This window comes from Mus caroli, chromosome 4 (assembly GCF_900094665.2).
Source record: "Mus caroli chromosome 4, CAROLI_EIJ_v1.1, whole genome shotgun sequence".
In the NCBI taxonomy this organism is placed as follows: domain Eukaryota; kingdom Metazoa; phylum Chordata; class Mammalia; order Rodentia; family Muridae; genus Mus; species Mus caroli.
Genome location: NC_034573.1, coordinates 111,900,563 through 111,910,152, shown reverse-complemented (window position 1 = coordinate 111,910,152; position 9,590 = coordinate 111,900,563). Strand labels below are relative to the sequence as shown.

Genomic DNA, 9,590 nt, shown 5'->3' with positions numbered 1-9,590 from the left:
GTGTGTGTGTGTGTGTGTGTGTGTGTGTGTGTGTGTGTGTATTTATGACTTTTTCTTTCTCTCTGGTTTAGTTAAAGGTATGTAAGGAATAAAGAGTCCAAGTACCTAAATTTCTTTTCTTAATCCCCTACTGCCATCTGCTGGATTCAATTGCCAGAAACTACTAGCTTTTGGCTGCAGAATAACCAGAGAGTGTTAAATTGACAGAGGAATCCGTTTCTTACGCTGCATTCTACCTCAGCACCTGAATGTTGTGGCAGGACCCTGGCAACATGTTAAATTGTGATGTGTGCACTGGAGACAGGCATGACATGTGTAAGAAGATGGATCCTGAAGTGTGAGCTTATGCATATAGTTAATTATGACAGAATTCACCCAGAAACTTACAACTGAATCATGAACAGAGCTGAAGAGGATGAGGAAAGATATCATATGGATGTGTGGTCAAAAAACATGAGATACAAGGACACTGAGTCAGTCATAGAAGAGTCCAGATCAGTGTAGCAGGAGCAGATAGAGAAAGGAAAGTGAGGCTGGACACATGTTAGGACTTTTAGGCCTAGTGTAAGGACTTGTAAAGGATTGTTCTGAGCCCACTGTGGTAGAGCCCGTAGAGAATTAGTTCATGGAAGTAATTCCCCAATATATAGGAGACAAAGGAAGGAAGATGTCTGCAAGCTTGAAACCTGCCTGATATAAACGGCAAGTTTCAGATCAGCCAGAGCGACATGGGGAGACCCATAAATAACAATATGATTTTGTTAAAATTTAGTATGAAGTGAATGAACCTTTCTGTGACATTCGATGGTCATGAAGACTCTTCAAGTGGTTAGTGAAACAAAAGCTGTGGCTGTCATTAGCAAGAAGGGGATTGAGGAACAGAGGCATAGGATTACAAGGACGGTAGGCGGCTTATCAACAGAAACAAAACCAGGTATTTTCCTCAGGACCTTGATGGGAATAAATTTATTAGCTGTAAAGTTTCATTTTCATGAAAAATCTTCTTTAAATTTTTCTATGTAAGATTGAGCTCATTGGTCTGTTCTATTACTATCTGTCTTCATCCTGTAGCTAACTTGTTTCCTCCTCTTGTGATAAAGTGAAGATGGACCAGGGCCAAGTAAGGTCCATGGACAGTAGGTTATCATGCATTATGATGAAAGGCATGAGGACCTTTCTGTCTTGTCCACCAAGGTCCTTTTTTGTCTTAGTTAGGATTTTATTGCTATGGGAGGCACCATGACCATGGCAATTTTGTTTTAATTGCTGTGCTGATAATAAATTCTAGATTTCACTGAAGCTGAAAAGTTAAAATTGAGGTAATAAACACCAGAGATGCTTTGTCTCAGAGCTGTTACTGTAGTGACACTAGTGTCACTATAGTAACAGCTGTGTGGTAACATGAAGTGTGGAGAAGCGGTGGAACTTTGAACTTTGACACTTTTGAGTGTGACACCACAGATTTCAATATGTCCTGAGAGACCAAGAAGGCAGAGATGAAAGTGCAGTTGGGGCCTTAGACAAATAGAAAGTGAATTTGTGTTTTGTTTTGTTTGTTTTGTTTTGTTTTGTTTTGTTTTTGTTTGTTTTGTTTGTTTTGTTTTTGTTTGTTTTTTGCGTTTTGGTTTTTTTTTTTTTCTTTTGACCAAGATAGGTACTTTGCAGGGGGAGCAAATCTGAAGAGTACTTGGTATGTGTATTTGAGATGGGGGAGAGGCGAAGGGAGGGAGGTAGAAAGTGTGAGGATAGAAGGAGGGACAGAGAAAGGGAAAGAGAGAGAGAGGGGGACAAGCATAAACACAGTGAAAGGAGAGAGAGAGAGAGAGAGCGAGAGAGAGAGAGAGATTATTCTTTTAAACAAATAAAATTCTCACAAACCAGTCATTGTACTGGGGAAGGAAAAGTAGGAAGATCATGAGATGAGTTCAGACCAGCCAACCTGAAGACATTGCCAGTCCCCTATCACAGACAAATTAAAATTTGATTCAGCATTTGACCCTACTTAAATTAAGGTTCTTTATTGTTGTTTAGTTGTTGATTTTGTTAGTTTAGACTTTTGAATTTGTGTGTGTGGGAGGGGGGGTCAAAACATGTAGAGGTGTGACAAGAATTTTTGGAACACATTCCTTTTCTGCCCCTTTATGGGTCTCAGGGATTAAACTCAGGTCCTTATGATTGGCAGCTGAAGTCCCATGACAACCTTGCCTATCACATTCACTAATCCCATAGTCCACAGTAACCTACAATTTTCTGTGTAAACTTCTCTAATCCTCTTTCCTCTGCATTTTAAGTACTTGGATTAAAGTCATGGACACCTTATTATTTTGATTTTTGGAGATAGTGTCTCATGTAGAAAAGTTTGTCCTTCATCTTGATATGTAGCCAAGGATAACCTTTTTCATTTTTCTTTGTCTCTATTTGTTTTATCTATCTATATATCTATCTGTCTGTCTGTCTATCTGTCTATCTGTCTGTATTTATTTATTTATTTATTTATTTGTTTTGTTTTTTCAAGACAGGGTTTCTCTCTGTAGCTCTGGCTGCCTGGCTGTCCTGGAACTCACCCTGTAGACCAGGATGGCTTCAAACTCAGAAATATGCCTGCCTCTGCCTCCCAGGTGCTATTTCATTTTTCTTTCTTTGTTATATTCTGTTAAGACAGAATCTCCTTCATTGTGTAGCCAAGGCCGTGTTGGTATATATATATATATATATATATATATATATATATATATATATATGTTGGTATTGATATATATGTAGTCTATAGTTTAGCCAAAAATCCCCAGTGATCCTTTCATCTCCACCTTGTGAGTACTGGGATTACAGGAGCCACAAGTCCAGGGCCCCAGAGGTAACCTTGAATTCCTGATTTTTCTGCTTTCCAAGTTGCACGGTCATATTACAGTTTCCAGAGCTCAGTATGGACTCCATACTGACTTTGAATTAAGGATGTTGTATCCCACTTCTGGAGGGTTGAGATTACTGACATGTGAGGACATGTGAGGCACACCCAGTTTTTGATTCTGTAAATATAACACTGTTTTCAAACACTGGGAAGTGATACATAATTATTTACTAGTAGTACAAGTAAGGACTGTAGTTCAGAGTGCTTGAAATCTTGATACTTTAATGTCCTGTCCTGCCCTGTAAAAGGATAAAGTCACCCCGGGAGTAACTATGCCAGGAGTGGGAATATCTCAGCTCCTGGGGTGGATTGGCAATCAAGGAATCAAACAAGCAGAGACAGTGAGAAAACATTCTGAGGGGTAGAAGAAGTCAGGAGATTTCAGTGTCCTGAAAGCCACTGAAGAAAATATTTCCTGAAGAAGAAAGCAAGCAACGAATATTTTATCATGCCTGCAACTACAGGGCTGATGCGTTCCAGGACTTTAAATGGCAGCAGGTTGGAAGGCAGGTGCAATTATGTAGTCAGTACTGAGTAAATCCCTCCATACTCTTGAATGGTACTCCACCTAAAATTCAATCAATTAGACAAACAAATAACACAACAACAATAAACCAAGGCACCAGACACAACAGAAGAGCAGATAGGAGATCTTCAATCCTCACATAGATAGGTCTTTATGAGCAGACTGGGAATTGATCAGTAGACCCAGCCATGTGTATATTTGCCCTCAAAAACAGTTGGAGGCTGATTTTAATGTGGGTTAAAGAGAAACATAGAGGAATGAGGATCCATTAATATAAACAGGTCTTATGAGGCTGCTTCAGATCCCAGGGCTTCTAGAGCCAGGGTCATAGAGTATGAGGTAGATGCTGCCCTCTCTAGCACTAAGCTTGTTGCTCAAAAAGTGTGTTGTGTTGGGAATGGCAAACTCCGGGTGCAGGAGTAAAGCAATTTACCAGAGCAGAACTAAGATAAAAGTTTTAATGAAGAATAGACACTGTGGACAGAAACACAGCAGGCTGATTCTGTGAGATTTGCACCCCAGCAAGGAGTGGGGCACTTATACTGCAGTTAAGAGAAGCTTCCTTGCCTTGCTTCATTATGCCCTTTGTATTTGTGTTTGAAGAGACAGAGGGAGGCAGTTCACATTCTGTTAGGCAGTGAGTTAACAGCAATTGTCCTTTGTAAAACTGGACATTTAAGGAGCAGGCTCTTTAAGCACTACAACACAGGTCACTCTGTCAGGATGCAAAACCCAGCGTATATTGTTTTTCACTTTAGCCTTTTCCTGTGTGTGCTCAGGCACTTCAATGTCCTCATCCTGATCCAGGCAATTCTGCTTCAGTCTTCTGAGTGATGGCATTACAGATTTGCGTCACTTCACCTGGCCAACCCCTTTGTTTTTTGTGTTTTAAACTTACTATGTAGCCAAGCAAAACTTTGAACTTCTAATCCTTGTGCTTTTGCCTTCCAAGCCCAGGGACCATATGTGTGCACCCATTGACTAGGTTCTACCATCCTGAGGTCCTATGCAGGGCTTAATCCATTTTGGACAAGCCTTCTGTTAGCAGGAATACTTCTGCAGCCCCAAATGTCCTTCTGGAGCTTGTTAATATCTGTTGGACTGAGCTGAGCAAGAAGCATTCTGTAATCTGTTAGTGTTGAGGGAAAATTCAAAGAAACACATGTTTACAATTTTCAGTGCACAGTTCTGTAACATTGAGCCTGTTCACAAACTAAGAGAATCTTATCTCCTCTGTAGTTTCAGAACTTCTTAGCACTAAAAAAACCCTCCCTATTAGTTAAATCTTTTTTTTTTCCTTTCTCTTCCTCACTTCTGACAACCTCTAGGAAGTTTTCTATTCTGGTAGGATGTCTTACTCTGTATATAGCATGTAAAAGGTTTTCCTCAATTTATGTCTTTTGTAGATGGTTATTTTTTAGAACATGCTTTGAGGTTCATCCTGGTTGTCGCATGTTTCAGCATGCTATTTAAAGGGAATAGTGTTCCATTATACTAATATATCACAGCTTGTTTATCAATTAACAGACATTTGATTTTTTTTTACCTTTTGCCATTACTAACAATATTACTACAAACTTTTGTGCAAAGTTTTCTCTGGATTTTTATTTACTTTGTAAAAAGGAAGGAATGGAATTGCTTGAACATCTGATAACTACATTCATTTATGTCTGGAGCCATCATGCTCATGAAGTCTAATGGACATATGATGGTTTCTACCTGTATGGGTGACATTTCTGTTGCTGTGATAAAAACACCATGATGAGAAGCAACCTATGTAGTGGTTATATAGACTCAAGCTATCACAGGCATAAAAGTCCATAATGGCAGAAAGGAGCATGAGCAGCAGAAGAAAGATGCCTTAGCACAGCTTCAAATGCAAGCATGGAAGAGAAAGACCAAACTGGAAGTTAGGCAAGGTTGTGAAACCTTAAATTCCACCCCACTGATATACTTCTTCCAGCAATGCTGCACCTTCCTATAACATCCCGGAACAACACAACAATGGGGGACCACATTTTTAAATACACAATTCTAAGGGAGAGATTCTCCCTCAAACCTCCATACAACATAAATCAGCAAGACTCTTAGGGAAGTTCCCATTACCAATGGTCTCTTCCTTTTTATGTCACTGATTGTTTTTTAGAATGCGGAGAACAGAGTTTTACATGTCACCTCAAAAGTATGTAAGATTCTTGCTAAGGCTCCTGAGTTAAGACATGGCTACATTGTTTTTACAGTTTCTGAAGCACTAAAGTCTTCTGGTAACACATTCATAGAATTAACATTTCTTTTATTCAAATAAATTGACTGTAATCAATTTGAGATCCCTCTATATCAATGAAAATAAAGTACACTTAAGATATCCTGTAATATCCTGTAAACTTTGTGGAACTTAATTTACTTGTGCTTCTGTGTGTCTCAATGTGTGTGAGTGTGTGTGCATGTGCATGCGTGTGCGTGAGTGTGTGTGTTTTGCTTTGTGTCTATGTTCATGTGTGAGTATGAGTATGGAGATCATAGGTCAATGCTGAGTGTCTTCTTCAATTACTTTCTAGCTTTTCTTTTAAGAAAATTAATTTTTTTTCAGTCTGCATTTCTGCCTCACCACTCAGATACCAGAGCACACCCAGCCAGCTGCTCAGTAGAGACAGGGAGCAATTGGAGGATCTCAAATCCGGCTGGGACAAGAGATTCTGTGGGCCTCTGGCCTGGCAGAAATAGCTAAAATGTTACAGTTCTCTAAGGGGAAGCTGAGACAATTCAGGTGTCCCTCCAGATCTCTGCTTCCTTTGCAGCCCCAGAGCTAATGGTGGAGAGTGGTTAGAATCCTTAGCCAGAGCCACAAGGGGAATGGTGGGAGGTGGCTGTGATCAAATAGTCAACCATAACAGCATCTTGTAGCCACAGCAGCAAGAAGCTGAAGCCAGCCTTCTGGGAAGTTCCAGGGATGAATGGTTTAGGAGAGAAAACTCTTCCCTGGAGTGTTTCAGCTCAGTAAGACAGGCACCCTCAGATGATTCTTGGTTAAATAGCTTGTGCACTTTATTCATTGTAAACAGGGACCTTAGAAATATATTGATGTGATGGAATGGGAACCAGACGTAGATGGTTCTGTTTTCCCATTAGCTCAATCTGAGATATTGAGGATGCTTTATTTGTATGGGGAATGATTCAGGTGTTGTCCTACATGACTGGTAGTTATGGTCCTCCTAATGGGATGTCATGGTCATGTGTCCCATGACAGATACAGCCTGGATGGGAGTTGGTTTACAACTGACTTTCTCAATTATGAGATTTAAAGTGGTTTTGAATCTACTTCAACATTACCAGTTCTTCTGTCTGATGGCACAGTCCACTTGCCCTATATTTATTAAAAAGTAACTCTCTCTCTCTCTCTCTCTCTCTCTCTCTCTCTCTCTCTCTCTCTCTGTGTGTGTGTGTGTGTGTGTGTGTGTGTGTGTGTGTGTGTGTGTCTGTCTGTCTGTCTCTCTCTCTCTCTCTATCTATCTGTGTGTGTGTTGGAGTGTGCATGAATGCATGTGAGTTCAGTTCCCCCTAGGGCAAAGGGGAGGGCATTCTGTCACCTCAAGTTTGAGTTACAGGAGATTGTTAGCCAGCCATTGGGGATGCTAGGAATAGGACTTGAGTCCTTTGCATGAGAAGAAAACAGTCCTGACCCTAAGCTAACTCTACAGAGACACCCTGTCTGTAGCTCCCCAGTTCAGATTACTGCTGTACATGGAATTGTTTCTTTCCTTTTTTAAAAAGAAGGAGCATGCAATCCAGGCTCAGTTATACATACTTGCATTAAACAATTCAATGACTGAATTTTTCATCTCCTCAATCACTCTTGATTTTTATATTATACAAAAAAGATTTGTATTCAGACATTTGGGAGAGAAATCTTCTAACTCTTGTTTGAAACACATTACCTATTAAAAAGATTAATCTGTGAAGTGACTGTTATTATATTCTATTTTGATCACCAGAGCTGACAGCCACCTTTGATTTCTCCAGAAATGTAGTAGATCAGTGATGCACAATGCCTCACATGAAAAATATGTTCTGCTAGAAATTTAGTAAGGCAATATCTGCTTTTGTAAAAACTATTTTTATGGCTCTCTGCTCCTCCCTGTTCCAGACACAGCCGCATTTTCTTCTGCAGTGCCAGCCTCGTCCCAGAGAACAAATTGTGAAGATCGGTGTGTACGAATTTGGCCGTATTGGGCGCCTGGTCACCAGGGCCTGCCTTCTCTCAACATGGCAAAGTGGAGATTGCTGCCATCAACGACCCCTTCATTGACCTCAACTACATGGTCTACATGTTCCAGTATGACTCCACCCACAGCAAATTCAATGGCACAGTCAAGGCCGAGAATGGGAAGCTTGTCATCAACGGGAAGCCCATCACCATCTTCCAGGAGCGAGACCCCGCTAACATCAAATGGAGTGAGGCTGGTGCTGAGTATGTTGTGGAGTCTACTGGTGTCTTCACCACCTTGGAGAAGGCTGGGGCCCACTTGAAGGGTGGAGCCAAAAGGGTCATCATCTCCGCCCCTTCTGCTGATGCCTCCATGTTTGTGATGGGTGTGAACCACAAGAAATATGACAACTCACTCAAGATTGTCAGCAATGCATCCTGCACCACCAACTGCTTAGCCCCCCTGGCCAAGGTCATCCATGACAACTTTGGCATTGTGGAAGGGCTCATGACCACGGTCCATGCCATCACTGCCACACAGAAGACTGTGGATGGTCCCTCTGGAAAGCTGTGGTGTGATGGTCGTGGGGCTGCCCAGAACATCATCCATGCATCCACTGGTACTGCCAAGGCTGTGGGCAAGGTTATCCCAGAGCTGAACGGGAAGCTCACTGGCATGGCCTTCCGTGTTCCTACCCCCAATGTGTCCATCGTGGATCTGACTTGCTGCCTGGAGAAACCTGCCAAGTATGATGACATCAAGAAGGTGGTGAAGCAGGCATCTGAGGGCCCACTGAAGGGCATCTTGGGCTACACTGAGGACCAGGTTGTCTCCTGCGACTTCAACAGCAACTCCCACTCTTCCACCTTCGATGCCNGGGCTGGCATTGCTCTCAATGACAACTTTGTCAAGCTCATTTCCTGGTATGACAATGAATACGGCTACAGCAACAGAGTGGTGGACCTCATGGCCTACATGGACTCCAAGGAGTAAGAAACCCTGGACCACCCACCCCAGCAAGGACACTGAGAGCAAGAGAGAGGCCCTCGGTTGCTGAGGAGTCCCTATCCCAACTCGGCCCCCAACACTGAGCATCTCCCTCACAATTTCCATCCCAGACCCCCATAATAACAGGAGGGGCCTAGGGAGCCCTCCCTACTCTCTTGGATACCATCAATAAAGTTCGCTGCAACCCCCCCCCAAAAAAACCTATTTTTCTTACTTTGTATGTATGTGTATATATGTATCCTATATGCATCTTCAAGAGAATGTCTAAATCTCTGGAATTGTACTTATAGATAGTTGGAAGCTACCAAGTCAGTGCTTAGAATTGAACTGAAGCTCTGTGGAACTTAGTTAAATTTATCTCAGCTCTCAACAGTTCAGCTTCCCTCTAGTGCCAACTTTAACTTCTTTACCCCACTGTTCTCAATTCTAACCTGTATCCACCAGATATTTTGATTTTCTGTGTTCTCATTAAGATGTAGTCTTGGTTTATAGCCAAGGCTGGCCTCACACTCTATTGACATTCCTGGCTCAGCTTTCTTTGGACTGGATTATAAACATGTGACATCACACCCAGCACCCAAAAATTTAAAGAATAAACTTAGTAATTTGATTTCGACACTAAAGTAAGAGCCCTTGTCAAATTCTATTCCTTCACTGTACATAAAACCATTGACCACTAATGAGAAAATAGGTAGTTTCTTGGGATATCAATGTTCTGTGGCACAGGTGAATCAGTAGGTGGCCATCTCTCTCCAACACATTTGAGATAAGATGTTTCCAGACATGTGGCAGGTAGTATGGAAAGAGCATATGTGCCTATGCATGAATCAGCAGGTTTTGGAGAGACCAGAAGAGGGTTTCAGAGCTGGAGGACAAGCATCTGTGAACCAACTGATGATGTAGGTGCTAGGATTGTAACATGGATTTCTGTTAGAATTGTGCA

The 9,590-nt window shown here is 41.7% G+C and overlaps 1 pseudogene across 1 annotated transcript; it reads left to right on the top strand.

Annotated features, from left to right (window-relative positions):
* The first annotated feature begins 7,635 nt into the window (after positions 1–7,635).
* On the top strand, positions 7,636–8,816 carry LOC110292290 (annotated as a pseudogene). The gene has a single exon (XR_002377704.1). The product of XR_002377704.1 is annotated as a glyceraldehyde-3-phosphate dehydrogenase pseudogene (transcript).
* The last annotated feature ends 774 nt before the right edge of the window (positions 8,817–9,590 follow it).